This window comes from Diceros bicornis, chromosome 13 (genome assembly GCF_020826845.1).
Source record: "Diceros bicornis minor isolate mBicDic1 chromosome 13, mDicBic1.mat.cur, whole genome shotgun sequence".
NCBI lineage: Eukaryota > Metazoa > Chordata > Mammalia > Perissodactyla > Rhinocerotidae > Diceros > Diceros bicornis.
Genome location: NC_080752.1, coordinates 29,438,073 through 29,449,698, shown reverse-complemented (window position 1 = coordinate 29,449,698; position 11,626 = coordinate 29,438,073). Strand labels below are relative to the sequence as shown.

Sequence of the window (11,626 nt, the reverse complement as noted above, 5' to 3'; positions counted from 1 at the left end):
CTGATCAAGCCGTGCTGTGGCGGTGTCCAACATACAAAAAATAGGGGACGACTGGCACAGATGTTAGCTCAGGGCCAATCTTCCTCACACATACACACACAAAATCATATCAGATTTAAGGGGCTTGGAGAGAAAGGCGAGGTACATGTATCACAAACTAAAAAATACTAATTGTGCCCCTTTCCCCGCCTTCTCTCTTAATATTTCCAGTAGCTTCAAATGTGATATGGCTGACATCACAGCAGACCCAAGAGAGGCAGGAAGAAGTTGTACACTGAATTTAGAAAACCATCCAAAATATATAATTTGTTTTATTTTATAAGGTTATAAGTCTGCTGTGAGAGAAGGATAAAGAGAGCATGTTTCCCCCTCCCCCAACTTCTAGAGTGTCTAAGAACAATTGGAGAGGTAATGGAACTGTTAAAAAGCAGGTAAATCAACCATGTAAATTGTAAAACATAAGGCACATTTCTATTTTTATGCAACCACATAAAAATCGCAAGTTTTCATTAATGTTATATCTATATATTAAGAGATATAAAAAAACTTATAAATAAGCCTATTTTATTTGAGCACTTATTTTCATTGGTATATATAGTACCTGTTTTATTATATCACTAGGTGACATCTATTGTAAATAAGGCTTCAGAGTGCAGTTCTAGCTTGCACAATTCTGAGAAACGGATTTCTAAATGATGTTCTCGTATATTTCTCTGCAACTGGACTTAATCATAGAGATTGTACCTTTGTTTCCAAAAAATTGCACCAACTGTGAAATAGCAGAACAAACAATCAAAGGAAGATTTTTAACTCTTATCTGTTTCTCTAGAGATATCCTCTTTTCTCTTAAAAAAATGTTTCATTGTGAAGTATAACACACATACAGAAATGTGCATAAAAGTGATTATAAAGTAATACCTTTGTATTCACCACCTTGTTCAAGGAATCGAGCATTGCCAGACCTTGGTTGCTCCCCTCTGCTCCCAGACAGTCCTCATCACAACCCTGTCCCTTATGTCTAGAGGGGTCACCATCCTGATTTTCAGGGTGATCATTTCCTTGCTTTTCTTCATAATCTTACCATTTATATGTGTATCCCGAAACAATATAGCTTATGTTTTGTCTACTTTTGAATTGTATATAAATGAAATTATACTACAGCATTTTTTAAATATCTGACTCTTTTTTGTTGTTCAACATTATAAGATTCATCCATATTATTGTATTTAGCTTGCCTAGCTTATTCATGTTCTTTGCTGTAAAATATTCCATTGTATGAATATACCACAATTTATTCATCCATTTTACTCTTTTTACATTTTTTGAGTTTATTAAATCTATCAGGAGAAAAACTACACAATCACCACAGAAAAAGTCATTGCAGAGTCTTTACTCCTTCTTGCAAGCACCAACATCGGCCTTTGCAGTCCCCTGACTTTCTTCTTTTGGTTCTAATGTTCCTTTTACTGTTTTCTCGAGGTCTTTTTCTTCTCATACAGTCCATGTCTTGCAAGTCAAGACATGGTTCATTTTTCTTTGCATATTCCAAGAAATCATAAATCATGCTGAAGCCAGTTGTTTTGCTGCACACCAAAATGGGTTCTGAATCCAAATACAAAGACGACATCTGGTGTTGTCCTGTACATTTTGGCTCATTTTCCCTGAATTTCTGTCTTATGTATTGTTGCCTTCCCAGGGTAAAGGACATCGATGACCATTTATTTCCGCTCAAGTAGTCAATTGGTCATGAACTTCCTGCTTCGTATAGTAACTGTGTCATTCATGATGGTGGTCTGTCCTTAGGCAGCCAGGAAGGAAAAGAGCCGTTTCACTCTTGATGAACATATCCTTCCAGAGTTTGGCAATTATAAACAGTGCTGTTATGAATGTTTTTGTTTTTATATCCTGGCACACCTAAGCATGTGTATCTCTTTTTTCTTTGACTTGAAAATAACATAGCCTCTTTATTATAATGGAATTACTGCTTTTTTTCCCCTGAAAATTTCTAACATTTTTCTTAGTTTATTTATATTCGTGTGTTTGAATAGAAAGCTCAAGTTGTGTGTTTAATATTTGGAATATATTCTTTGTTCAATCTAGTTATGCTATCCAGCATCAATCCAGGAAAATAGGAACACTTACACAAGATGGGAGAACTAGGATAGCATGATGGTAAATAACATGGGCTCTAGAATCATGTAGATTTTAAGCAAACTGTTTAGCTTCTCCAATCTTCAGTTTTTTATTCTATAAAATTTGGATAGGGGCCAGCCTGGTGGCGTAGTGATTATCTTCGCGTGCTCTGCTTCGGCAGCCTGGGGTTCAGGGTTTGGGTCTTGGGCACGGACCTACACACCACTCGTCAAGCCATGCTGTGGCAGCATCCCACAAACAAAATAGAGGAACATTGGTACAGATTTTAGCTAGGAGACAATCTTCCTTAAGGAAAAAGAGGAAGATTGGCAACAGATGTTAGCTCAGGGCCAATCTTCCTCACTAGAAAAAAAAAAAATTTGGATAAAAATACTTACAGTGTAATCATAAAGCATGTCCATAAGGACTCCTTACAATGCAAGTAACAAAATCCAACTCCAACTGTTTTAGATACTAAAGGACTTTATTGGCCCACTCAACTTGAAAAAACCATAGGGAATGGGAGGTGAGGAATGGGGAATAGAGGGAGAATGAAACTTTTTCCTACCATCAATAAATAAAAATCCTTCCCTCTGATTGGGCCAACTGTGCTCTCATTACCTGGCCCTGAACCAATCACTACGGATGTGGGAAGTCCCAAGCATGAGTAAACCAATCAGGGCCCACCCACAGAACTAGGGGTGTGGCCAATCCCATTCTAATCATGTGGCTGGGACAAAATGGGAAAAGGATAAAATGGGAGGCAACCGCAACGTCCACTCCACCAGATTCACGAATAACAAGAGTACAGGGCTCAGTCTGTTGCCTGACCCTCTGTCAGTGCACATTGTTCTAGGGGCTGGCAGCACCATTATCTCCCCTCTCATTCTCAGTACTAAGATAAGCATTTTTCAAAGTGATGTGATAAATCTACATCTCCTCAAGAAAAAAAAAGTTATCCTATAATGTTATGACTGCTGATTCTTATATTCACAGAAAACATTTTCATAGAGGAAATAGGATTGGGAATGTACCTGTTGTTTTCAACCTAAACCAAAAGCTTGTTTATTGTTACTGATTAAAAGACTGTTTTGCAAAGGGCCCAAAATATTGCACCCAGAAGATATAATTAAATGCTGATGAGCACATGGAGTAAATATCAAAAGCAAACCCTGTCATCTGTGGAGAACTGAAGACCTTTCAAATGAAGGGCAGGCAAGAAAATAAGGGAAAATAGTATCCTACAAAAGATCTCAGGAAATAAAGTAGAGATTCTTGCCCTGGGCAGAAACAAAAGCGAATATAAAAAGTATTCATTATAAGTATATCAACTGAGTTCACTGTCTGAGACTCCAAACAAAAAGGTTATAGAATAACAATAGTCAGCAAATGGGCTTGAGGAAACTTTTTGGAGGGATGGACATGCTCTGAAACTGGATTGTGGGGATAGTTGTGTAAGTGAGCCTAAGTGAGGCCATCTTGTTACACTAAATGGCCCCAGCCCCTCCTCCATGTGACTACTTGCTGTGCTGCACGTACTCCAAAAAATTCACATGCTCTCTTGATTTATGGCCTCCGCTTACCTATGTACTCCCCAACAGCTTGATAAATTAAAAACTTTGTTCTGTGAGTTTCTCTCCAGGAACAGGCTGACCACAGACAGGAAACACATCTACAAGGTATCCATCACAGCTGACAGAAGAATGGAACAATGTGATGCCTGGAGCCTGTCATGCCTGGAGACCAACATCTCTGGACCCCCTCCTCACTGCCCATTTTCCCTCTATAACTGCCTCAAGATTCTGTAATCTTTGAAGATGGGTCTTTGAGACATTAGTCACCTGTCTTCCGATTTGGCTGCTAATCTAATTAAACTTCGTTCCCTGATCTCTAACTTGTCTTGATCAATTGGCTCAGATCACAGCGAGCAGAGCAAACCCATTGCTTGGTATCAGTTGCACAACTGTATATATTTACTGAAAATTATCGAACTATATACTTATAAGGGGTGAATTTTATGGTACATAAATTGTAACTCAATAAAGCTGTTAAAATTAAGAAAAAAACACGAGTCATAGTCCAAAAAATTACATTTTTATTACAAGTGATACTGAACCTCTTAATCTTTTTTTTTTTTTTTTGCTGAGGAAGATTGGCTCTGAGCTAACATCTGTGCCCATCTTCCTCTATTTTGTATATGGGATGCTGCCACAGCATGGTTTGATGAGTGGTGCATAGGTCTGTTCCTGGGATCCGAACCCATGAACCCTGGGTCACTGAAGCAGAGCGCATGAACCTAACCACTACGCCACCAGGCCAGCCCCTGAACCTCTTAATCTTAAATTTGTGTGTCCAATGCACAATAAGGCAATCACTGAGACACCAATGCTTGGAGATAGAGACAGGTGTATTTGAATTGGCGAAAATGAGAAGGCCCAGGAGGATAGGTTCTCTCAAATCCACTTTAACAAAGAAGAAAGCAGGGGGTCTTTATAGAGGTAAGGGGCTTGGGAGGAGGAGTTTCAGAGAAACAAAGAGGAAATCCGTGTTTCTTTCACTCCAGATAAGCCCTTGGGCAATCAGACTTCAGGGCATCAACAGCAACTGGGAGCTGGTTATCTGGTGATCATAACTTCCTTAAAGGCATTCTTTTTCTTCTGCAAAACAAGCTCATAAATCTTTGTGACCCTTGAGTCACCTCTCAGGTTAAACAAGAAAATAGCAAATTAACAAGATTAACTTCTTTTTTTTCTTTTTTCTTTTTTTGGTGAGGAAGATTGGCCCTGAGCTAACATCTGTTGCCAATCTTCCTCTGTTTTGTATGTGGGATGCTGCCACAGTATGGCTTGATGAGCAGGGTGTAGGTCCATGCCCGGGATCTGAACCTGTGAATCCTGGGCCACTGAAGTGGAGTTCACAAACTTAACCACTACGCCACTGGGCTGGCCCCCCAAGATTAACTTCTTTTCATCTGTGTCTGTATTGGGAACAAGGTTGAAGGGTGATCATGTTCTTATTGAATATTTGCAGTAACCCTCAGGTACCCAGCTTCATGAGCAAAATTGAAATGCTGTTTCTCCTCCTCCTGCCCATTCTCTTCCTCTTCCTTATTTATTTATTTATTTATTTGTTATTTTTCCTTTATGTACATCCAGAATGTATAGGTAACGGAGATGCCTGCTAGAAGATGTTCCTTTGCTAAGGATGAGCCCAGCTAGTTGTGTGAAGGGCCAGCATCTGGTAGTGATTTCATGGAAAGATCTTTGATCAGTGCTCGATGGAACCAAAACTTGAGAGATCCAGACAAAGTCTGTGAAGCTTCTTTATGAACAATAGAAATACTGAGCTTGTACATTTCTGAACCAGCACTATTTTTTTAAAAATTTCTGCTTTATTGAGGTATAATTGATGTACAATAGTGGCCTTAATCATGTTATTGATTTGACCGACCTGGTTGGCAGGTGAAAACCAGAATGTGGCGCGTCTTGACCTGGAGGTCGTGCCCTAGCCTGGAGATGATGAGGTGAAGCTGCCGTGTGAAGCCTTGAGAAAGTACACGTAACTAACAGTACCCAAAGACGAGGAGTGGGCTCTCAGCTTGCTAGTAGTCCAGTTCTTTCCTCAGCTTGCTCCTCCAGTCAGAAGCCAACACATCTGAATTTGGGTACAGTGACCTAGAATAGGGGATGAAACTGCTGTGTGTATGGAGCCTCGGAAGAGGCAAAGTATAACTTAATAGAAACTTAAGTGTCCCTGGGCTCCAAGAAACCAGCACATACGAGCACATAGTAAGCACACAGTGTATCCTGAAGGAATAAAGAAAGGAAAAATTGAAAGTTTTCTTCATGGAAATAGTCTCCTGGTGTTCTAGTGACCAAAATATCGGAAGTAAAGGGAGAAACGATAGAAATACTGTTCACACATGAGGAAAAATGTGCAACATTTTGTAAATCAGCAAGGTTGACGCAAGATAAAATGATTCATTATATGGAACATAATAACTGTGTTCTGCAGCGGAGTATAGGATTGTAAGTACAGACTTCAGGGCCGGACTGCCTGGTTTCCAATTCTGCCTCACCCGTTTTACTAACTCTGTGACCTTGGGCAGGTTACTTAATGTAAGACAATTTGTGTCTAACTTGCCTCATCTATAAAATGGGAATAAGAATACTATTTTCTATCTTGTAAAAATTAAATGAGTTAATCTATGTAAAGTACTTAGAATGGTGCTTGACTCGTAGTAAACATTATATAAGTGGTTTATTATTATTATCACCTTTTATTTTATTTTTTTTTTGCTGAGGAAGATTAGCCCTGAGCTAACATTTGTGCCAATATTCCTCTATTTTATATGTGGAACTGCCACCACAGTATGGTTGACAAGTGGTGGAGGTCTGCTCCCGGGATCTGAACCTGAGAACCTGGGCCACTGGAGCAGAATGCACTAAACCTAACCACTAGGCCATAGGTCTGGTCCCTATTATCACCTATTTTTCAACTTCTCTTTTAGTGAACTAGGATTTTCCATCTTTCTCTAGACACCATACTCTTCCCCTCTGAGACCCATTCTTCACTACCAAAGATATGTGCACTGAGCTGAGATGCTCACTTTTGAGTGTGAATCATGCCTGACTTTTATCCAATCTTGTGGATGCCTAGTGCCTACAGTGGAAAGTTTTGATAATCCACATCAGAAGACATTAACACCACTCACCATTGTGAGGACATTAAACCAATTCAGAAGATGTATAGTGTAGAGGTTAGATCCTATGGTTCTACTCTTGGCTTTGTCACTAACCAACTTCATGACCCTCCTGGGAAGTCATTTACCTTTCTTTTTCTTTTTTTTTTTTTTTTGTGAGGAAGGTCAGCCCTGAGCTAACATCCATGCCAATCCTCCTCTTTTTGCTGAGGAAGACTGGCCCTGAGCTAACATCAGTGCCAACCTGCCTCCATTTTATGTGGGACGCCGCCACAGCGTGGCCTGACAAGCGGTGCATCGGTGTGCATCCGGGATCCGAACCCGGGGCCGCCAGCAGCGGAGCGTGCGCACTTGACCGCCATGCCACGGGGCCAGTCGGCCCAGTCAGTTACCTTTCTATAACTCAGTTTCCTCATCTGTGAGAGAGGGATGACACTTGTCATGAATACTTCACTGGGTTTTGAGTTTCTTCCAATTGGCAAAGCATGATTGCTTAGGCTCGAAGTATTTTTATTTACCTATGAAATATTTTAGATAAACAATGTTGACTAAATAAAGAGTCTGGGTGATATCAGTGAAGGAGTTTATTCAATAATCAGTGTGAGGAGTTTGAGCCCCGGGGAACAGTTCGACAGTGTGCTCTGATGGAACTGCTCCGAGGGGTGTGAGTTTAAGTGCAGCTTGTACCTCTTTCACAAATAGTGCACATGCAGGGAGAGGAAAAGTAGAAAAAACCTTACAACTGAACAGGGATAGAGTACATCTGGGCTTTTCTCTAGCTTATGCATTGAAGGTAACATAAACAAGAATTTCTTAGTTATACATCAAACAAGTTCAGAGATGCTGACATGATCCATGTGTGGAGAGAGACAAGGACCAGGGTGGTTAATTATTTCCTCAATCTCTAAGAAATGCAGCTGAGGAAAGTGAGAGCGAGGTTCCCCTTTCTCTCTTCCTGGTGTAGATCTGTCCCACTGGCATCTTCAGTCATGAGGTCTGGGGTTGCAAGTTCATTTTGACACAGGCTGAGGATGGCCTGCACGGCTACTTCACAGGACGGCATGGATTTTATTGTGCTGACTTAAACCCTATGCAGTTTCCTTGCTAGATTCACCTGTTAGCCCCAGAAGGGGGTCCCAAAAGTCTGTCCACAACAAAAAGGTTTAAAGAGTAATCTAACAACACCCAAGTACTCACCAGTCTAAGAAACAAAGCATGACACACAGAGTGGAGCCCTAGCTTGAAGGATTTGATTTATTTGGTCATATTTGCATTCCTCACCACATTCCTGTATTGAGAACATATCTGTATTTTTGTCATTATCAATATCTGGGTAAGTAATGTAAACTGAGGCAAAGAGTCCAGGAGAAATGCGAATCAGATCTTGCCTATTTTTCAGAATTTATATATGATAATGCTTAGGAATTTCCAGGTGCTTCCCTATGACTACACTGTGTTTATTAGTTAGGACACCTTCTGTGCAAGCAAGAGAAAAGCACACCTCAAACTGGCTTCAAATTTATTATTATTATTATTTTTTGCTGAGGAAGCTTTGCCCTGAGCTAACATCTGCCGCCAATCCACTCATCAGCCATGCTGTGGCATGGCAGCGACCCACATACAAAATAGAGGAAGATTGGCACAGATGTTAGCTCAGGGCTAATCTTCCTCAAGCCAAAAAAAAACAGGAAGCTTGGCAACAGATTTTAGCTCAGGGTAAATCTTCCCCAGCAAAAAAAAAAAAAAAAAAAGGAGAATACAAAATTAGTCTTGAATTTAAATATTTAGATTGAGAAAAGAAATTTAAAAATTCAAAAAAATAATTTTATTAACTGCATCTATAATAATTTTTTGTAGCAAAATGCCTCTTCATATTGCAATTTCATAATATAATTTTTTAGAGAGATTCAAAAATTAAACTAATCTTTCCTCTAGTAGGGTTTATCAAAATTTACTTGTTATTATTGATTGTTTAGGAGTTTCTTTTAGCTTTGCAACTCATTATTGGTAAGGACATGTAAATTTTTAGTATGTGTTTAAATTTGCAGATATTTCTATGAAGTTTCAGAGATGAACTGTAAGATTTCAGCACATTTCAAGTTTTCTTATGCTGTGATAATACTGTATTAATATTAATAATAGAGTATTAATGATAATACTCTGAGTTAATGACATGCATTAACCAGTTTGGTTTTGCTGTCATGCTGTGTTATGTTTCATATCAACTCCATCAGTGTCAGTATTTTATGTAAATTAACCAGAAATTTAAATCTTTTGATTCACTCCTTTTCATTAATTGGATTATTAAACAATTCAAGAACTTGTTCATTACACTTATTCAAAATTTATCCTCATAATGAATTACTGCTTTGGGTATGACCTAAAAAATTTTTTTTGATAACAATTCACTTTTTTGTGTGTGAGGAAGATTAGCCCTGAGCTAACATCTGTCGCCAATCCTCCTCTTTGCTGAGGAAGACTGGCCCTGGGCTAACATCCATGCCCATCTTCCTCCACTTTATATGGGAGGCCACCACAGCATGGCCTGACAAATGACGCATCAATGCACGCCCAGGATCTGAACCCTGGGCCACCACAGCAGAGAGCGTGCGCTTAACCACTACGCCACCGCGCCGGCCCGACAATTCACTTCTTAATGTCAGAATCACTCCTATGGAATTCATCATTCATTTTTTTATGGCTTTTGTTTCATATTCTCAGAACCTAGTAATACACGGTGAACCTCTACGAATGACTGCTAAATTGAATTCAATCTAAGCAATTGCGGGCCGGCCCTGTGGCTTAGCGGTTAAGTGCGCGTGCTCTGCTACTGGCGGCCCTGTTTCGGATCCCGGGCGCACACCGACGCACCGCTTCTCCCGCCAGGCTGAGGCCGCGTCCCACATACAGCAACTAGAAGGATGTGCAACTACGACATACAACTATCTACTGGGGGCTTTGGGGGACAAAAAGGAGGAGGATTGGCAATAGATGTTAGCTCAGAGCTGGTCTTCCTCAGCAAAAAGAGGAGGATTAGCATAGATGTTAGCTCAGGGCTGATCTTCCTCACAAAAAAAAAAAAAATTAAGCAATTGTGATAAAACGCTTTTAATAATTAGCTAAGTAAATCACCATGAGGATAGCCTCTTGCTATCTTGTTTTAAAATGACAAAGAGATCCTTCACATATTATATTTTCTCACTTGTTTTACTGAACTGTTCCAAAATGTCTTTCCAAATGGGTTAAAACCACGAGATATAATAAAAGTATATATTTGGGTCCCCCCCCCTTCCTGGCACAGAGCTCCTAAAACCCTTGGAATTTCCTGAGTGATAGGACTATCTTTTGTCCTTCATAAGTGGCCCCCTTAGATCACACCTGAGTTTGTGCTAATGGAATCACTTAGGGTGGGTCCCCTAGATAGCCTCAGGATGGGGGCTGCTCACTAGAAAGATCAACCACTTTATTAGAGAGTGGGAACTCTCTGCCCCACCCACCAACCTCAGGGAGAAGGAAGGGGACTGGAGATTGAGCTCTATAAAAACTCTTGAACAATGAGGTTCAGGAGAGTTTCCAGACTGGTGAACACATGGGAGGGTGGTGCACCTGGAGAGGACATGGACACTCCATGCCCTGCACCCCCCGGTCCCCTGCCCAATGCATCTCTTCCATTTGGCTGTCCTTGAGTTGTATCCTTTATAGTAAACCCATAATAGTAAGTAAAGCACTTTCCTGAGTTCTGTGAGCTGTTCTAGTAAATTATGGAACCTGAGGGGACTGTCATGAGACCCTCCAAATCTGTAGTCAGCTGAGTAAAGTGTTGGTAGCCTGGGACCCCATTTGCAGCTGGCATCTGAAGTGGGGGCAGTCTTGTAGGACTGAGCCCTTTAACTTGTGGGATCTGGTAGATAGTGTCAGAATTGAATTGAATTGGGGGCCGCCCCGTGGCTTGGCGGTTGGGTATGCGTGCTCCGCTACTGGCAGCCGGAGTTCGGACCCTGGGCGCGCACCGACGCACCGCTTCTCCGGCCATGCTGAGGCCATGTCCTACATACAGCCACTAGAAGGATGGGCAGCTATGACATACAACTATCTACTGGGGCTTTGGGGAGAAAAAGGAGGAGGATTGGTAATAGATGTTAGCTCAGGGCCCGTCTTCCTCAGCAAAATGAGGAGGATTAGCATGGATGTTAGCTCAGGGCTGATCTTCCTCACACAAAAATAAATAAATAAAAATTTAAAAAAATAATAAAAAAAAGAGTAAGGACCCTCCCTCCTTCCCCAGTGGACCTGGGGAGAGGAGGATATGCGACTCATCCAGGAGGGGGCGCATCGGGTCCTCCCTGCTCCACCGCAGCATCCCGAGCTACCTAAGACTGGTCACCCTGCCCCAACCCCCCTTAACTACAAAATCTCTGGGTGGCCGCTCTCCTCCGCTGCTCTCCGACCTCTTTCTAGTGTCTGAGTCGCTCGGAATTCTCGGGAACTGGACGGTGCTGGCTCTGCAGCGCGCTCCATTCCTTGGAGAGCTCCTTTTATTCCAGAAGCCTTCCTCTGCTTCCCAGACGGGCAGAGCCCCTGTCTGGAGGCCCCGATTGAATTCTGTTTAATCTATTTCATTGCTGTCCTCCCAGACGGCCAGCTCCTAGCGAGCTGGGCACAGGTTGGGGAATAAACAGCCTAAGTGCAGTCACCCTCCCACACATCAGGCTCCTGCAACGCGTGCCGGGCGCTCCGCGTAGACACTGCCACCGGCCCCTTCCTTGGAGGGACGGATAGCTGCCCCTCCCA

At 41.5% G+C, this 11,626-nt stretch overlaps 1 pseudogene; it reads right to left on the bottom strand.

Moving 5' to 3' along the window:
• Nucleotides 1–1,389: 1,389 nt before the first annotated feature.
• Nucleotides 1,390–1,784, bottom strand: LOC131412791 (small ribosomal subunit protein eS24-like; annotated as a pseudogene).
• Between the last annotated feature and the right edge of the window lie 9,842 nt (nucleotides 1,785–11,626).